The 18,967-nt window shown below is 40.3% G+C and overlaps 1 non-coding gene across 1 annotated transcript; it reads left to right on the top strand.

The window, feature by feature from the left end:
• Positions 1–364: 364 nt before the first annotated feature.
• Positions 365–472, top strand: LOC122232095. The gene has a single exon (XR_006209449.1). It is a non-coding gene; the product is annotated as a U6 spliceosomal RNA (small nuclear RNA).
• The last annotated feature ends 18,495 nt before the right edge of the window (positions 473–18,967 follow it).

Genomic DNA, 18,967 nt, shown 5'->3' with positions numbered 1-18,967 from the left:
CTACTTTCACATCAGAGTCTCCCACCCCTGCCTGTTTTCACTCTGATACTGAAGAGTTTCAATTAGCCATTCCTCATCATCCTGCATGATTTTCTTTTTTACAGCCTGCCCACCTCATCTATTTATTTAATCTCTCTGGGCCCTGTGTGTAACTACTGTCTGAAACAAACATCACAGGTATTGTTGTTAAATTTCCATCCTTGTGGCTGAGAGTCAACATGCAAGTGTTCCCATTGTGGTTCTACCTTCATTCCACATCGGTGGGCTGATCACGTTAGTTCCGCTGGAACTTCTGTTTGCATGTGGTCACTGAAGCGGGGGGGCGGGGGGGACGGCGGGTGGAATCAGAAAAAGGACAAGTTGTGTGCCTACTTCAGCAGCACATATGCTAACATTGGAACAATACAGAGAAGATTAGCATCACCCCTGCACGAGGAGAGAAAGGACAAGTTGAGGGAAAGAATCACTTATTTCTGTGACTCTGTATAAGTAGGAGGAAGACTAATCCAAATGTGTGCAGTGTCCATCAATATAACAGCACATGTTGTATATTTACGTATACAACTAATGCTATATATACATCTCTGTGTATAATCAGACACAAAATCACTTATGCTGTCCCCCAGGACCAAATAAGGTTTCCTTTTTTTTTTTTAAAGTTAATTTTGGCTCTGCAATTCTTTTATTCATTTCTCTAGTTTTTTTTATTTACTTAGGTTGCTTTTATTACCATTGAACTATTATCAACATAAAATTATAAATTAACAGCAAAATGTATAGAGCTTCTGCCACATTTATATCCCAAATACATTGACAATTAAATACAAACAAAGTAACACAAACAATAAAAACCAAGTGACTAACACCAATTTAACATGGTAGTTGATGTTGCTTTGCTGAAGTAAGCATCAACCAGGACACTTACTCTATGATATGGGTTCTCGTGATTAGATCATACTGTACAAATCCCTAGTACCTTTTCTGAAATCCTTGAGGCAAGATGTAATAGGGAATTTTGAGTTTTTCTTACTTTAGAAAGGGGCATATACAGTAAATGCACTAATACTTTGTAATGTGCTATGTGACTATTCATAGTAAATGGGATAATTAAAACTATAAACAGCCTTGTGTGGGTCAGGTTTCATACCTAATAAGTGTATCACAAACTTATAAAAGATGGCTGGATCATTTAGCAAGTTCTCCAGCCTCAAGAGAATTATTTAAATTCAATGATCTAATCCATGAAATAACTTAATTAGATTAGAGTAACTAGCCCATGACCTGAAGCCAGAAAGGAAACCAGGATGTTTCTGCACGGCCACCAGAAGTTACAGAATAAATACTGTACTTATGATAAATGTGTCCCTTAAGTAGGTATATACCATATACAGTACCAAACTATAGGTTAAAATAAGTACCCAGAGATAAATGACACCAATGTCTGGACTCAAGGAGCTCCTACCCAGTAGGAGAGACAGTCCTGCAAATGAACACCTGAAAATTCAGTATAGTGAGAGTAACAGTACATACATATGGAAAATGCATATTGATGCTCTAAACAGGAGGAGACTGGGGCACACCTTTTTTGGTCTGTGATACTGGTGTCTGAGTGGGTTTTGAAGGATGAATAGGAATTCACAAGACAGTGGGATGTTATTAAAATCGATCTAACCTTTTAGAGACAAATGAAATAATATTGTAGAGGGCACTTGAGGAGAAATCAATTTTCCTTTGATGTTTACCAGCTGAATCATTTATAGCCTTCTCTGAGCCAATGCCCAACCTAATGTTAATGATCTACTGCACCAGTCATGAAGGTTGAGCACACATCAGTTTGTGGCATCTCTTTTCTCTTAGTAGGGAAGAACATGCAGTTCTTGGGCCCCGCTTTGGTCCTACTTGCTTTCTAATATTGAAAATGCTAAGTGAACCAGATTCTTATCTATTTATTAAGACATTTGCTGGGTTGTCTAAGGCATGTGGCTTCTCCACCCTTTCCCCTCCTTCCTGTAACCCCCCCGACCAGTTCCTGTCAGTGGGAACTTGAAAATGATAAACCTAAATCATTGAGGCTGTTGTAACTCTTGAACTTTTCATCGATCAGCCTCCCTCCAAAGGAATGAATTCATGGGAGTAATTCCTTCAGTGCAACGCGGAACCTCTGCTGGTAGCTGGCTGGCACACACAGAGGGCTCCCTAGCACAGCCCAGATTCATAAGAGTCTCTACTGAAGGACTGATGATTAGCATGAATTCAAATAAAGATTCTCTAAGTATCTGTTCAGCATTCATTCAGCAGAGAGGCAGAAAACTGCATGGAGACTGGGCAGGGAAAAAAGGCCTTGGTGGCTGCACTCAGTCTCACCACTAGTATTCCAAATGATCCTCATACTTGTCCTCTCTCTACTGCAAAAGTGAGACCCCACAGAGAAATGGGACCAAATCTTTTAGAAGGCCATTTGTCAATCACCTAATGTGACTGTATATGTCCCTTGGAAATCCTACGCCTCATCCCCAAGTGGCCCTTGGGGGATATCCTTGGGGGATAAAATTCCAAATTTATGCAGTAGACTCCTGACTCCTGGAGAGGAACCCAGGAAAGCAGAATTGTCTTCATATTGCAGTGCCATTTGGGTGACCCTTTCAGTTGGCACCTTGCTGCCATCCCTAAGGATCAATCCTAATCTCTCCTAGAATTCCATGAAGAGAGCTTCTGAAGAAATAGAGAAACCCGCATGAACGTTTCTATTCTGAATCAAACAGGCTCTTTCCCAAACCCTTGTAAATTATTTCTGAAAAGGGAATTGTGAAGCTGATTAATCTCTTTCAGATTGGATAGAAAGATGCTTGGTGCTAGGGACAGAAAGATGAGCACATCAGCATCCTTGACTCACATTCTAGATTTATCACTGGGCATTGCGGTTTGACTGAATTCCCAATGTTAAAACGACAGGTGCATTATGGTTTTTCCCATGTTCCTTTAAGAAGCTCAGCTGAGTGATGTGTAAAGTGTCAATCCTGCCCAAACGGCATGGTTTGGGGGGCTCAAGTCATCATGAGAGGCAAGGGAAGGGCTTTTCTTGGTGATGTATTCACGTTACAGCAAACAGAGGGTCTGGAGAGCTTGTGTGGAATTTGTAATGTAATGTCTGTGTTTTGTCATCTCAATCAGTGTTCATCTTACTGCTCTCCTTTACAGTTTGTGGTACAGTTCCTCTTCACCACATTCACACCTGTCTGTGCAAAAGGCTTGCATAATACAGAGTGTGGTTTAAGATGGGTGAAAACTTCATCCAGATCTTGGGAGATTGCCCATTTGTCTTTGATCTCAAAACCAGTCAAGGGGAAAAACTATGTCTATTTCTAATTCTAGCCGTATGCAAGTTAGAGAGAACTACACCCTTACAAAACAAAGCTCAAGAAAAGGAAAGAAAGATGAACTTTCTTTACCGTACTTTGTCACAGATTTCCAGTTGAAGCATGTTTTCAATCCAGAGTGGTGTAAAAGAAGGCAGGTGTAGATATGGCTGAGGACTGTGTATGAATGAAGCAAGGCAGGAGATTCTTTGGTATGCTGGAGAGCAAGAGGGGAGGGAGAATGGAGCATTCAAGAAGGTGAAATTTTGCCTTCGACAATGGGACTCTTCACCAGAGTCCCAGTGCAGATTTCTTGTGAAAACCAGTCAACAGGCTGAGTTCTATGCATGGCTGTCACAGAGCACAAATGCAACAGTGTGCAAGGGCCAGCAGAGGCCAGAGAGGAGTTAGAAGGAAAAATGAGGATGCCTTAGGGACTCCTAGGAAAAGACAGGCACCACTGCAGGCCATGTCACCAGAGTCCAGGCTGAGTTTGAACATATCTGCAAGACTCAGAGGCTTGTAGGCTGCATTGGAGCTTTCCATTCAGTAGGTCATAGAAAAACATTGCAAAGTCCATGAACCCATCATCTGAGGACAGAAGAAAAAGATACATTGTAAAGCAAACCAGCAAGTGATGGATTAACAGCATTATACATGGAAAATACCTCATATCATAAATCATCAGTATCCAGGGGACCCAAGTGTGAGCATATCTGTAGATAGACTTCAAAGAAATCCATGAATACCCTGAAATTATGTGCAAAATGTTATCGGTGGAAGTAGCTAGCATTTATGGAATATTCACCATGTGTTATTGTGTTTAATGCTTAATACATAATTATTTCATGCTCACAACAACTCTGTAAGAAAGAAACAAACCTGAAAATCGGGGACTTTGAGCTAACCTTATAAAGGTCACACTGCCAGTGAGAAGCAGAGCAAGGTTGTGAACTCATGTCAAAATTATTAGCCTGCAGGCTCACCTGGGTCCCAGTAATGTGCCCTCTGAAGTTTGCTTAATCTAGAGTCGATTTTGTTACCATTTCAAAAGTTTTTCTATACAGAAAAAAAAAGGATTAGAAAAATTGACTGTTGGGCCTACTGGGTCTCAGGTCCTGTTTTCCAGGGGCCTAAACATTCCAGGCACCTTCGCGTATCATACTCCATTCCATCTTTGCAAGGGGTAGAAAAAGCTCCATTTGACAGTCAGAAACACTGACTTCAGAGTGATCAAGTCACACTGCTTTTGGTAACTGGAAGTGAGTTTGCACCCTGGTCTTCTACTCCACCAACCTATTATCAGTTCCAAAGGAGCAGTGGAAGACTTTCCAAGAGGCCATGCTGGTGGACTCTTGAGGTGGAGAACAGTCATCCAGAAGGCCAGTTGATACATTGTCATGAGATCCATCAAATCAAATTGCAGTTTGAATCCTGCAAAAAAACAGGCCTCAAGAGGTGTGACTCTATTGTTGGACATAGAGACCCCTAAAACACACACAAGCACAACAAAGTCATTGGAGACTTTTGACTCTGAGCTTGTCAACTCTACTGACAGAATAGCCATCATACCTGTTAAGAACTTCAGAGTCACTGTGCCTGCCTGACTTGGTTTTTACTATTCTTATAAATATTTGTATTTGAAAGCTATTAAATATTCAGTTTCACTTGTTTTTCAATTGTATGTTGTGAACACTCTTACAAATTACTGTTATTTATACTAGCATTTCATTACATTAAAAGAAAATCCTTAAATATACCCCAAAAAAGAATTTTAAAAAAAGGTAGATACGATGAGTGCTGGTATGAAAGTATCTATGGTTTGGGCAAAACTCTGTCCTTTTAAGGGCAGAAATCTATTCTGTATTCCAGACGTATGAAGGATCTCCAATCAGGTATTTGATTAACTTAATATATTGGTTCTCAAAGTGTGGCCCCTGGGACAGCCACATCAGCATCACCTGGCAAATTGTAAAAAAAATACAAATTTCCAGACTCCACTCCAGATCCACTAAATCAAAACCTCCAACCTACATTTTAATGAACTGTGCTGGTGACTCTGATGTACCCTAAAGCCAGATAATCATTGAGCAGTGTTTCAGTCCTGATGTTGTTATGTTATATTCCTCATTTTTATAGATCTTAAACTATAAACTCCAAGATAAGCAGTCCCATAACCTAAAACTAGAAATTTGGTCATCTAGATGCCCAACATCAAAGTGGAGATGAAATCGTTTGAAACTGGTCATGGAAGAGAATCAGGCACATTCTGCAGGTTAAGTGGAGGACCATTGTGGTTTCTTTCTTTTTTTATTTGTCTTCATTTTTAGTGCCTGTTGATTTTATGTTTTATTCTGTAGTATCTGGTTAAATGGGATAGAAATATTTTATTCAAGCAGTGATTTGACGTGGGATGACTTACTTATATAACCCTTTATAATATATCATCAGTCCACTAGAGAAAAAAGAACACAATCTTAAGTAAAAGCAACCTGCTGCTTCATTTTTCTTAAAATGTGTGTGCGTGTGTGCGTGTTTGCGTGTGTGTGTGTGTGCGTGTTGTATCTTTATCTTGAAGCATAGATGGGGGAATGACTTCATTAGTTTCTTTGGCATGCCGGAGCAATTCATCTCTGCAGTATCCTGGTTTTCTAATGTCTACGACTGGGGGATAATTATTCTTTTTACTTGTTAATCTACAGTTCTCTTGTGATCTTGAGAATGTAGCCCATTAGTCATCATTGTTCTCCTATTGTACCTGCAAGAATTAGCCACATCTCCAGAGCTTCTACATTGGTATTCCTTTCTGGCAGAAGTAGAAATGCTTACAATTAGAACACAAAGTGGGCTACTACCCAGCAAAGATTGATTTATGAGAGCTTATAAATTGGTTGCTAGGCTTTCTGGATGGCATGCAATAGTAAGGTCCTTCAAGGGAAACTTAAAACACAGAGAATTTTTTTTCCCATTTATTCCAAAGCCCCTTGTACCAAGACACTGAATTGAGGCTGTGTTTGTTCATTGTAAATGTTTACATACCCTCCCTTTGGTCTCTGAAAACCACGTGAAACCAATGTTTTTTCTTGACATTTATTCAGCAAACAGCTTATGTAATCAAATATGTACGCACGTGTAAATTATTTAGAAGCTTAAAACTGAACAATTTTTAAGTGAATTGGTATAAGTGGTCCTTGATTTTTAAATGTCTCAACCAAATGATAAAGTTTCATCAGCATTCATGGGATCAGCTGAGCTGCTTCTTAGATTTTTAGTGGATGAGCCCATCTATTAGAGGTTAGAAAGTCTTTGAATTTTATTCTAGGTTCAGTCCTTTCCTTGTTATTCACACAATACTTATCATACATCCAGTTGACAAATATTTACTAAGATTCTGTGATGTATGAGTCATTGTATCAAGCACAAGAGGTTTGGTAGTGACAGGACTGAGCATACCTTGATGTCATGGCTCTTACCATCTGGTCATAAGGTAGAGATCATAATTGGCCCCAACATCCCTTTCATATTCTTCCTGGCCAGACCTTCCTCAGTCTCCTTTGCTACTGGGTGTGGAGTGTCCCTGATTTTCACCCATGAGTGCTATAGAGGGTCACCACAAATGGTGTGTATCATCCAGGTCTGGCCCTAAAGTCCTGACATGTTCCATCTCTACACACACTTTTATGCTCTTTACATGTCTGTAACTAGGACACCAGGGAAGAACAACCCTGAAAGAGTTATTGCAAGTGATGAGAAGGTAAACTACTGGACATGATTTTGTATATGGGAGCTCTGGATCTCATGAAAGTCCCCAGAGACAAAATAATCTTTTCCGTCAGCTTGGTCATTTGTTAAGAATTATTTGACTTAAATGAAGGGAGGCTCTAAAAGAGATTCAGCTGGGTACAGTGGAGATAAAACTACCATATAAGGGTAAGTTTGAGATTTTATAGACTAAGAAATGTAGTTAGTTTCTTTATTTCATTTGTATTAACACAGGAAGAAAAAGCTAGAGCATGAAAGTCAACGCAAGTGTCTCTTGCAATCTTCAATCCACGTGAGAATGACTTGGTAATTGGCTATGTACATGGTGTTTGAAATCTCTGTTACTGGGTAAAATAAGTGCTGCATTAGGGAGGGTCTTGCAGAATTGCTTTGGTTTCAAATAGAAGTTGGTGATTTTGGAGTTGCTTTGGACAATGGTGTACAAAGATGGAGTGGGAACAGTCTTCCGATGTCAACGTCAGGAGAGAATTTAAACAATAGTAAAACCAACTGAAAATTGGTCTGCTTTTTATTTTTATCATGTACCTGTAATTGTAAACCATGCCAGTAATAAAATAACCTTTTTACCAGGGAAAACTGCTCACACAATCTACTACTTTTTACATAGTCTACCCCAACCCAGTTTGATGACCTAGCAGGCATCTTAAGTATTTATTAAGAACTGTTTTCAAGGGCTTTCAGGGTAACAGGAGATGTGCCATACCAGGTAATAAAATCAGTCTTTAAGAGTGCATTGCCCAGGAAAATGAACCAGAGGATATTATCTGTGGCCTGAAAAATGCAATCAGTGATTCCAGGAAAGCTTCATGCAGTAGCTTGTTAAGATTTTAAAAGGACCTGAACAATGTGATGTAATCAAGACACAGGAAAACATTCCATGCATTGCATAAATAGGACAACAAACTCCAAAGCTGGAGAGGTGAACCAAGAGTGGGAGATGACCTCAGGTAGAGTCTAGTAAACAACAGGTCCATCATATTGGTGCAGCTGGCAAAAGACTTAGACAACGAATCTCAGAATGTTTGGTTGTGTTGTAAGTTACCAGGTCCCTATGAGTATTAATACCACATGGTCAGAACAACGGTTGAAGAAACAACACCAATCATTTATGAATAGTGGTTTGGGGTAGGGGAGAAATTGGCAGAATCCCATCATAATTCATATGGAGCACATGGTGCATATAGTTGTGGGTTATAGTTATAGTTGTGGGTTTTTCAGATGATGAGTGCAGGGCCCCAGGACTCTGCACAGTGTTTGGTTTTCCAGCTGGCAGTTTTGTGAGACAATTCTGACTGTGTTGACCATCCACCAGCAGGTCTGATACCAAGTCTCAAACAGTTTGACCTTTCCTTTTCTAGTTTAGCATTCCACAAGCTCTTGGTTTTAACCAGGCCTGTTTATATCGCTATAACTCACTCAAATAAGCTGTCATTTAGGACAGACCCCTCTCTTGTGTGCCAAGCCAGGTCAAAGCATTTCCAAAGAGGCATGTGGGCATTTGAGAGTATGACTGCTTGGTTCAGACACCCATAAGAAAGTTTTGGACGTGAGATGGGATTGAGAAAGATGAGCATTTAGTATCACTTAAAATAATGGGAACTACTTCAGTATCTAATGATACCTCATTTACCATGGCATAAACCATAGCCCTCAAACCCCAATAAAAAGAAGAAAGTATTTCTACTTCTTATCCCTGAACTTTGTTCATTAGTCCTTAGTGAGCTTTGATTTTGTGTGTGCTGCTATCATGAATAGGCTATCATTGTACTGGCCAATATAAAAATGGGAGACCAATAATGAAAGTGAGCTTACTCGTAATGTGGTCCTTACCCTGCTACAAATACCTGTTGCAGTTCTTTAGAGTAAATGTAGGAAGAAATGAGTGGTCATCTGTCACCTTCCTCCACTTGAGACACAGCATGAGAACTTCTTTGGCAGGAAGTGAAGAGAAACTTGCCTAAGAAAAACTCTGCACAAATTCCCATCCCTGCTTTGCCAAACGAACAGGCCAATGTTTGTCCAAACCTTTTGAGTTTTTCTTAAGTGTAACTTCCAGAAGCCAAGGCAAAGAGGAGAAACCACCCAGGAAGGGCACTTAGGGAAGTGATGTGGGGTAGCATTTGTTATTAAGGGGAAGCCAGGGTGGTAAATGGGCCCTACATTTGAGCCAGAATTGCAGTTCTATCAAGACCCCTCTACTGGTGGGTCCAAGGATCCCAGAATCCAAGGTTGAAGCTTTTTATTCTAAGAAATGACAAAGCCTTCACCATTCCAACTCACTAGGCAGCCAACCTTGTAAGTGGAATTTTAAACACACTTTTGGCAAGTTCCCAAAACTCTTAATTTTTAAAAAATCCATTAAATAAAATCCTTTCAGAAGATCAGCATTTCTTTGAGCATTGCTGAAAATTTTTAATGTTCCTCTGGAGGCATAAACAATCAATGCAACCATTAATTTGAGGGCCTTTCTCTCTGGCAGTGGTGCAAATTGAAAACGAATAGTTCGAAAGACATTCGGACTAATCAGGTCAGGGGGAAAAATGAATAGTGTTTTTCAGAGCCCAGCCAGAGGCTTTTATTGCAGTGAGTTTTAATTTAAGGAAAAAAAAAATGAGGAGAGAATAAAAGAAAATGTCAGTACTGCTTTTTCCAATGACACTTTGGTAAACCTAGACAATAATTAGATACTTTCATTGGATTTAAATATCTGGATATTTTATTGGATTTAAATCTTGTAGCCCCATATTCCTTTTGTTTTCCTTTGCATTACTATATACTATATTACCGTACATTGTTTTTAGTAGAAAGTCATCGGAATCTCCAGGACTTAGGACAGACTTGTGTTAGTATTTTTCTCAATTTCTGAAGCTATATCATTGCATTGTAGACCTCAAATTATTTTAAGTTGCTGGTTATCAATCAAATTTTATGGCTCCCAGTGAATCAAGTTATGGTTAAGGCATCTCCTTGTGTAGGGAATACTTTGAGAAAACTTCCATACTTTGTGTCACTCGGACAAAGGCCTATCTTCCATCCCAACTATGGCTTTCTGGGTAGTGGCCATTGGCAAACAGAAAGAGCAAAGAGGGCGCCTGTAGCATTTTATGGGATATTAGCAAAAGAAGCTGCGTAAGCTCCAGTTTGGGGTCATAGAAAGTACTTTCTCAATTAGAACAGTGGGTCACTGATAAGAAACTTAAACCTGCATTCTTAAACATCATATCACATTTTCACCCAGTTTTTGTATTAGGGAGATGCCTGGTGGAATCATAACTAGTATCATTTTTTTTCAACAACAAAAAAAAACTATCAGTGGAGGGAAGGTACAGGAACTCCTATAATTTATACACTAATGGACCATTTAAAGTTCAGACCAACAATTAAGAAACATAGACATTGATATTGATTTTGAAGACACTGAGCCACGTGGCCTTAAAGTTACCACTTATAAAATCACTCTTTGCTTCTAAGTTTGAAATATCTTCAAAGCCTAGGATTTGTGGATGCATTTAAGAGATTTATGTCTATGACTTTGCTGCTCACAGTCATCAGAAAAGCTTATTTTCAGCCCTCCTTCAACATTTCATGGTTGCTCTCCAGGTGTGAGCTCTTATATATACCATGAGGTCAAGTCTTGGGTCCTGTTGGCTTCTTTGACCATCACAGGTTGAGAGACTGCCATGTTGCATCACAAATTTCTAGTGTATCTTCCTATAGATGACAGGCAAATCCTTGCAAGACATACATACTTACCATTGGACATTGCTGCCTTAGAGTGGTAGCTTTGTAATTTAAGCTCATTAGTGGTGAGGAAGAGGTTAGTTCAAAGGACTCTCAGTAATATAAGTAGCCAGAAGGATTAGCTGGGATCAAGGAGGGAGAGAGTCTGTAAGCCTTACTGTTACTCACAGAAAAGTGTAGCTTTAGGATATGCACCTGGCCTCCCAGACAGAGGCTGCACCTCATGTACAGAGTTGCCCATTCTGTTTGTTCACCTACTATTTATGTGTTCGTAGAAATTAGGTTTTATTGGCTTGCCCACCACTCAACACTGGACACTCTTGTTGGGCAGACTTCATACCCCTAGATGATTTTAGGGGTAAATAACTTCTTTTAAGTTTCTAGTGTGACCATCTAATTTACTATTTAAATCAGGACACTTTTGAGAGGGAATGAGGTTATTATTTATAATTAGGACCAGGACTGCCCTTGGAAAATTGAAATATCTTATCTCCTACTTATGACCTACATATGGGTACCAGGTGTCATACATCCTCTACCAATCACCTGTGCTCAGTAGCAGGCTGGTTTCACTGACAATTTATTAGTCACAAAAACTTACATAGGAAGGATCCTATTTGGGAAATTCATTATGAAGAAGGAAGGCTTGATACCAACCTAAGATCGCCTGTATCCAACCAAGTACCCAACCTTCCTGATTCTATCTCCTGAAGATCTTTCTTACACACCTGTATCTCCCTATCACTATTACCATCACCTTGGTCACAGCCACCATCATCCTTCCCCTAGACTAGTGCACTAGCCTCCTATTGTTCTCCCCACTCCAGTCTTGCTCTCCTCTAATCAGTTATTTAGATGTCAGAGCAATTGTCCTTCAACCAAAACCAGGTACTATTTTTGGCACTTGGGATCCAAAATTGAGCAAATCAAGGTCATGCTTCCAAGGTACTTACAGCAGCCTAGACAGATGACAAACAAACTAATAAACAATAACTTCAGACTTTGATAAGAGCCATGAAGGTGAGTGACAGAGTGAGGTAATAGGAGTAAAGGTAGCAGAGAGAAGGCTACTTAAAGTGACCAGGGAAGCCTCTCTGGGAAGGTAATGTTGGCTTAGATTTGAAGGATGAGAGCCAGAGATAGGACATCCCAAGGCAATGGGAAGAGGAACACTAAACACCTAAAAGCAAGAGACATTCTACTGTTCTCAAGAAGCAGAACAGGAGGCCTCTGTGACTGGCACAGCAATCAAAGGACAGAGTGGTTTGCAGTCAAGTTGCAGAGATGGCCAGGGAAGTTAATGCTTTGCTGCCCAAGGTAAGGGGTTTTTATTTCCCTTAGACTAAACATTCAAAGTCAGTTAGAAGTATATAGCAGAGGAACTGATAGATCCAGTTATCTTTTTATTCACCTTGACTTTTCTTTTTTTCCTTTTTTTTTTTTTTGAGAGAGAGAACACAGGTGAGAGGGAGAGAGACAGAAAGAGTGAGAGAGACAGAGGTAATCTTAAGCAGGCTTCATGCTCAGCACAGAGCCCAGCGTGTGGTTCCATCTCATGACTCTGAGATCATGACCTGAGCTAAAATCAAGAGTCGGATGCTCAACTGACAGAGCCATTCAGGCATCCCTTGACCCTTGTTTCTATATGAAGAACAGATTGTGAGGAAAAGAGGTACCAGTTAAAAGCCTAGAGTCCTTATTCTGGAGGAAGACTGTGGAGGCTCATGGGAAAGGAGTGAAGCCTTTTGATATGTTATCCTATTGGTGGCATTTATGGCCACTTAAATAAAATAAACTGTTACAATTAAACATAAATCTTTCAGATACCTCCCATTCTCCTTTTATTATTCTCTTGGTTGCATAATTATTGCATAATTTGTTTCATTTAGTGATTGTTAAAGCTTTATCCTTTGAAAAACAGATCTTTGATTTGCGTTTTTTGTTCATGGAGTTTTGTGTACATTTTTATACTATCAAACTAGGAGGTATTTAATTTTAGAGAATAAATATTAAAATCTCCATAAATGCCTAGAAATGTCTAGAAAATGGCCAGAAAATCTATCCCTATGAGTCTAAAACTCAGCTCCTGACACTGACTTTAATTTGGAAAACCATTAGTTTTTAACCCCCCTGCTCTCTAATATTGACCTCTGTCCCAAATTATTGTAGTGGCTTTCTAGTTGCCAACAGAATAAAAAAAAATTGTTAAGCTTTAGGTGTGAATAATCTAGTGCTTTAAAGTGGAGAAATTGTACTCTTCAGTCCCTATGAAGGGAAATATAATCACGCCAGATGATGGATATAGATAGGGATATCGCTGCAGAAAATGGGGATATAGATGCAAACAGCCATCTATCTATCCATCTTATCCATGTATATCCTCAAATATACAAATCCATGCCATGGGGAGGGTGGTCTATTGCTTTTAGAGTGTATTAAACAATGTAGAGCCTCGCCTACCTTCCATTCTTTACAAAGTTAAGACCTATATTCTTTGTACATTTGCTTATGCTCTCTAAGAAGCAGTGGAAAGTTGATGCTTGGCTGATTGAAGCCTAGTTTGATCGTGTTCAAGAATCGGACTTTTGCTTATTTGCATAGCAACAGAAATACCTTTCTTGACTGTCTTGATATGTCCCTGTGTACAAGGAAGACACAAGCAACACAGATGTGTCTGGACCCACTTTCCACAAGCTGGCTGTCAGATGTCTGCAGAAGGGAATACCTTCTTGATTAAATTCTCCAAGGCTGACAATTTTTTTGTTGTTTGCCCTGCTGAATGATTTCATGTGTGTTTTTTGCTGAGTCAGAATTCTTTAGCAATGTACATGAAAGTTATTGTCTTGAATGTGTGAAATTCTTTTGGCCACGGTGACGAAATTATTTTAATTGTGTGACTAGCAGGCAATTTCTTTTAGGAAGAAAGACCTATTACCTCTTGGCCATTTAAAATAAATTATAGGTCAAATAATTATGACATGAGGGAAGGATTGCACCACCATTTAGCAAATTTCAGCTTTTTGCAAGAGTTCTGGCCTCCCTTCCCCACCATTTTTCCTGGGACTCTAAAAGAGAGTCCCAAGAGTTCCAGTCTTATTCCCTGTAGACTCCCCCCAGGGTTCTGCCCTTTCGTGGGTGCACTCTATTGATCTTACCTGCAGATCATCTCCTTGGATTGTGTTTTCACTAGACATGCCCTTGGGAAAAAAGTAGTGCCAAAAAAAAAAAAAAAAGTCCTATTCTAGACCCACCCAGAATGATACAATATTAAGTGTTTTCCCTGTTCAACAGTGATACTGTTTTGAGAATTCACAGCTGGTTTGAGTTTGGTTAAGTCCGGTGTTTTCTTTCTCTTTTTGGTTTGTAATTTCCCAGAGGCCTGCTACCTTTGTGCTTAGCTTGAAGCGTAGGATTCTTCCAGAAGAGAACATTAGTGGGTAGATTTAAAGCAATTAGGTGCCCTGAATGAGAAACTCAGCTATATAGACAAAGATGACAGATCAGATTTTTGTTAACTATGGAAATATTTATTTTACTAAGTTACTATAAAATAAGTTCTTACAGAGTTATTCTGTAAATTGAAAACAAGAAAAAATACGCTACTCTGTATAGGCTCTATATTTCACTTTTAGCCTCATTTCATGTCTTTGTCTAAAACACTGACTTGCATGGTCTTATCCCTGCTTAAGGTGTGTGTGTGGCTGTGCTGCAAATAGGGTGACCCAAAGGGACCGGGGGCTTTCTTGGGATGTGCGACCAGAGGTTAAAATTGGCAGTCCCGGACAAACTGGGACAAACTGGTCACCCTAGGGAACACCCACCTGTTTGGTGGCCTGACCCAAAATGGCTATCTCTCACAATTCTGTAGGTGACGGGGTGGTCCTCACTGGGATTTTCTGTATGGCTGCCAGGCTGACACTGATAGGTTAACATGGCGGGGGCTTAGGATTCCGGGAAGGCAGGAGTGGAAGCTGCAAGGCCTCTTGAAGCCATGCTCAGAAGTCTCATGTTGCTGCTTCTACCACATGGAGTGATGAAGAGCCAGAGCCAGCCCAAGACAAGGCTTGGGGAAACTGACTTCATCGTTTGATGAGAAAAGTTTCAGAGAATGTAGCCTTTTTAAATCTACCACGCGTATTCTGAGATTCAGTAAATTTACATAACTTCACCAAGACTGCATAGCTATGAAGTGGCAAATCTGGGATTTGAACTCAGGTTTATACGCCCCAAAAACCCGTAAGTTGTTCATGGCTTTGACTCACCATGACACACTAGGGTAGAACTACATCATCCAATAATCCAGGGAGCAAGTAGACATCTTCTTGCTGTTCTGAGGTGGAGTAGAGGAGATGGGGTGCAGAAGGAAGAAGGAGATGACAGAGAAGCCTGATCGATGATGTCTAGATAACCAGCATCACAGAAATATGTCCATTTTGTTTTGATCATATAACTCATACTTGTCTGATTCTGTAAATATGTTTGGCCTCCTGCTCTCCTCTCAACCCCTATTCAATACAGCCTTATCCCCCAAAGGAAATTCTTCCGTGGACCTCACATTTATTATATTCTTGGTCTTGATATTCCTTTTATTCTCTTATGCACTGGCCTCATTTTTTCCAATATAAGCAGTTGGATCATCTTTGACAGTTGAGAGTCTGAAAGGCAGTCGCTGTAAAGTCAGTTGTTTTCAAAGTGATGGAGTCCCTGCGACCCTATCATGGGGTCTATGAAGTCAAAACAGTTTTTATGACACTAAGATATTATTTGCTTTTTTCCACTCTCATTCTCTCTTGAGTGTAAAATGGAATTTTGCAGGAGCTACATCATGTGTGATATTGCAACAGATTGTACCAAAAGCAGATAAAAGAATTCCACTCTCTTCTACTATGAATTCCAGTCTCTTCTATTAAGAGAGAATTTAAAAGAGACTTGAAAAATAAGAGTGAAAGAATGACATTTTTCTATTTTTCTTGTTTTCAGAAAATAGTTATTTTTTATTGTCGTTTTTATGTTGGCATGTAAAGGATTTGTTATAAATTTTAAATAATACAAACATTCTTAAAGTTTCTCATTTAATTTCTGATAGGTTAAATACATATTAAAACACATACAAACTAAAGTTCTTTGGGGTCCTCAATAATTTAAGACAGAATCCTCAGAGCAGAAAGTTTGAGAAGGATTTTCATCATCTTACCAGCTGCCACTTGCTGAGCTCTTACCGTGGCCAGGTCATTTCTTGCATATTCTCTTTAAATCCTTCCAACAACCCTATCAGGATTGTCCCCCATGGATCCCCAACCCCAGAGGCACAGACTGGTGCTCAAGACCATACAGCTTGTATTCTGTGGATCTAGAATTTGAAGATAGTTCTAGCTGACTCCAAGTCACATAACCGCCTTGCATTCAATATCCTTGTCACTTTTCTGGACAGAGAGGAAGAGGATAGCAGAGGTCCAAGAGGATTTGGATGGATTATTGAAACGGTTCAGACAGCCAGAAACCATGACTTTCTAAAGCTGTCTGTTCCATGAATAGCCTAACATTCATAGTAACTTGTCTTTACAAACTGCCAAGTTCGTGAGAAAGGAATGTCTTCAAATTCAGGTGCTATTTTGACCCTAGTGGGTTTTTGTGTCCCTTATAAATCACAGACCTTGCAGACTCTATGGTGAGCTCAACAAGGATGAAATATTTGCTTGTATAATTATCACGTGGTTAGCTACAGAAATGTTCATTGCCTAAAACACATTTTCCAGTTACTTTACAGATCAGCATGTGGGTTCTGATTGATTGAGAGTCTCTTTCATAACAATGAAACAGTTGCTCTCACTTAATTGAGTATGTATGTGCCAGGCACTGAGAGGGAGACTTCATACCATGGTCTCTCGGAATCCTCAAAAGAATGCTCTGAGGCAGCAGTGGTTTCTTCCTCCCTGCCTGAAGGGTAAGCAGATCTGACTTGCACAGGTACAGCTATTTGTCTGAGGTCTCCCAGGTAGGAGGTAGCGGGCGAGTCAGGGATCAAAGTTGACTCACCTTTCTCACGTTTGGGAGGAGATTTCTTTTCTTTTCTTTTTTAAGAGAGAGAGAGCACAAGTGAGGGAGGGGCAGAGAGAGAGGGAGAGAGCATCCCAAGCAGGCCTCTGCACTGCCACTGCGGAGCCTGACACAGGGCTCAGACTCACAAACCTCGAGATGTTGACCTAAGCCAAAACCAAGAGTCGGATGCTTAATCGACAGAGCCACCCAGGTGCCCCCCACACCAGCCTCGGGTTCTTAACCAGCATGCTCTGCAAGCTCCAAAAAGGCGATGTCCATTTGTCTATGGAAAGGCAGTCTTCAAAATAGATTTGAAGTAGCCCAGTTAAATTAGGGAAGGGATACAATTTTACCTTCAGAGATTTTTTTTTCTTTTAAACCAAGTGATGCAGCCCATTGATGTAGTGAGAAAACAGATAGAATTCTTTAATTCTGTCCTAACCCTTCCCTAACACCCGGCAGCTAACACTGTACAGAGAAATACAAAGTTCCTCATCTATATCTGGTACTACCTGGGAGTATTTTATTTATTTATTTTTTTATGTTTATTTATTTATTTATTTATTTAATATATGAAATTTACTGTCAAATTGGTTTCCATACAACACCCAGTGCTCATCCCAAAAGGTGCCCTCCTCAATACCCATCCCCCACCCTCCCCTCCCTCCCACCCCCCATCAACCCTCAGTTTGTTCTCAGTTTTTAACAGTCTCTTATGCTTTGGCTCTCTCCCACTCTAACCTCTTTTTTTTTTTTTTTTTTTACCTGGGAGTATTTTAAAATGGCAAACAATGCCAATGAGTTTGTGTTTCAAATGTATCAGGCATGTCTTCCTTCTGCCCAGAGGGGCTGTCCTTGCTTTGGTTTGAAAATGTCATGATCGCACCACCAGGGTTAGAAGAGGTGAGGGAGCTGAGGTTCTTGGATGTCAACAACAGATGGGCTTGTCCCTGGGAACACTGGAAAAAGAGACTGAAAGGACTTCCGTTAGGGCTGTGCTCCAGGTGTCCTGGGAGGGGTGAGGACAAAAACTTCTCACAATTTATACATACATATATATGTTGATATTTATTTTCTTCTCATAATGTTGACTGCTGAGCTAACCAGGTGCCTTCAGCAAGACTTGCAGTTGCAAATTCAGGCTTCAGCAGCCTTGACATCCACTTTCTGATTCCTCCTAAAGATTCCGGTTGCTGCTACTGTCTTAAAAAGCCTAGAACTGGGGCATTGGAAAGGATTTTCTCTCCTTCAGCCTCTTAGACAATTTGACTCGCATTTGTAAGTTGGGTTTGAGCTCGGATGCGGAGGAATCCCTAGACTGCTAAGACATTTCTGACCAGAGCAGCTTGCTGTTGCTTAGGAACCTGTTAGAGACACGAAACAGACAACCTTTGTCATTCTAAATCCTTGCGCTTCATCATCTCCACCCTAAATTAGCTACTGAAACAAAAACAAGTGAATGTGTACAAAGCGGGGTAATGTCGGAAGAGTTCAAGAAAGGGCAGGATGTTACGTGCACCCGTCTCCATCCTGCCACCTCTGCCCTTCTTGTGATCTCCCTGTCCGGAAGGCAATTCATCAGCAAGGATGCCATGTTCGGTATTGCTGTATGGCCACTGTTTTTAAAGAAACAATGCGGGGTCCCTGGGTGGCTCAGTCGGTTGGGCTTCCGACTTCGGCTCAGGACATGATCTCACGGTCTGTGAGTTCGAGCCCTGCGTCCGGCTCTGTGCTGACAGCTCAGAGCCTGGAGCCTGCTTTGGATTCTGTGTCTCCCTCTCTTTCTGACCCTCCCCCTTTCATGCTCTGTCTCTCTCTGTCTTAAGAATAAATAAACATTAAAAAAAATTAAAGCAACAATGCCTGCAAATATCACTTGGGAGCTCGCACAATTTTGTGATACTTTAAAACTGCAGTCAAAAGCAGAATTTCTGCATGCTTCTGCCCTCTTGCATAAGATTGTAAGGTCAGAACTGAGTTCTTGTCTCTGCCACCTTCCCGACATCCTTGCAAAGGTGGCATAAGAAAATGTTACAAATAATTAGTAG

The sequence above is a fragment of the Panthera tigris genome, chromosome A1 (genome assembly GCF_018350195.1).
Source record: "Panthera tigris isolate Pti1 chromosome A1, P.tigris_Pti1_mat1.1, whole genome shotgun sequence".
Classification (NCBI taxonomy): Eukaryota; Metazoa; Chordata; class Mammalia; order Carnivora; family Felidae; genus Panthera; species Panthera tigris.
Note: the sequence above shows the minus strand (reverse complement) of the source record. Positions and strands in the feature narration are given on the sequence as shown.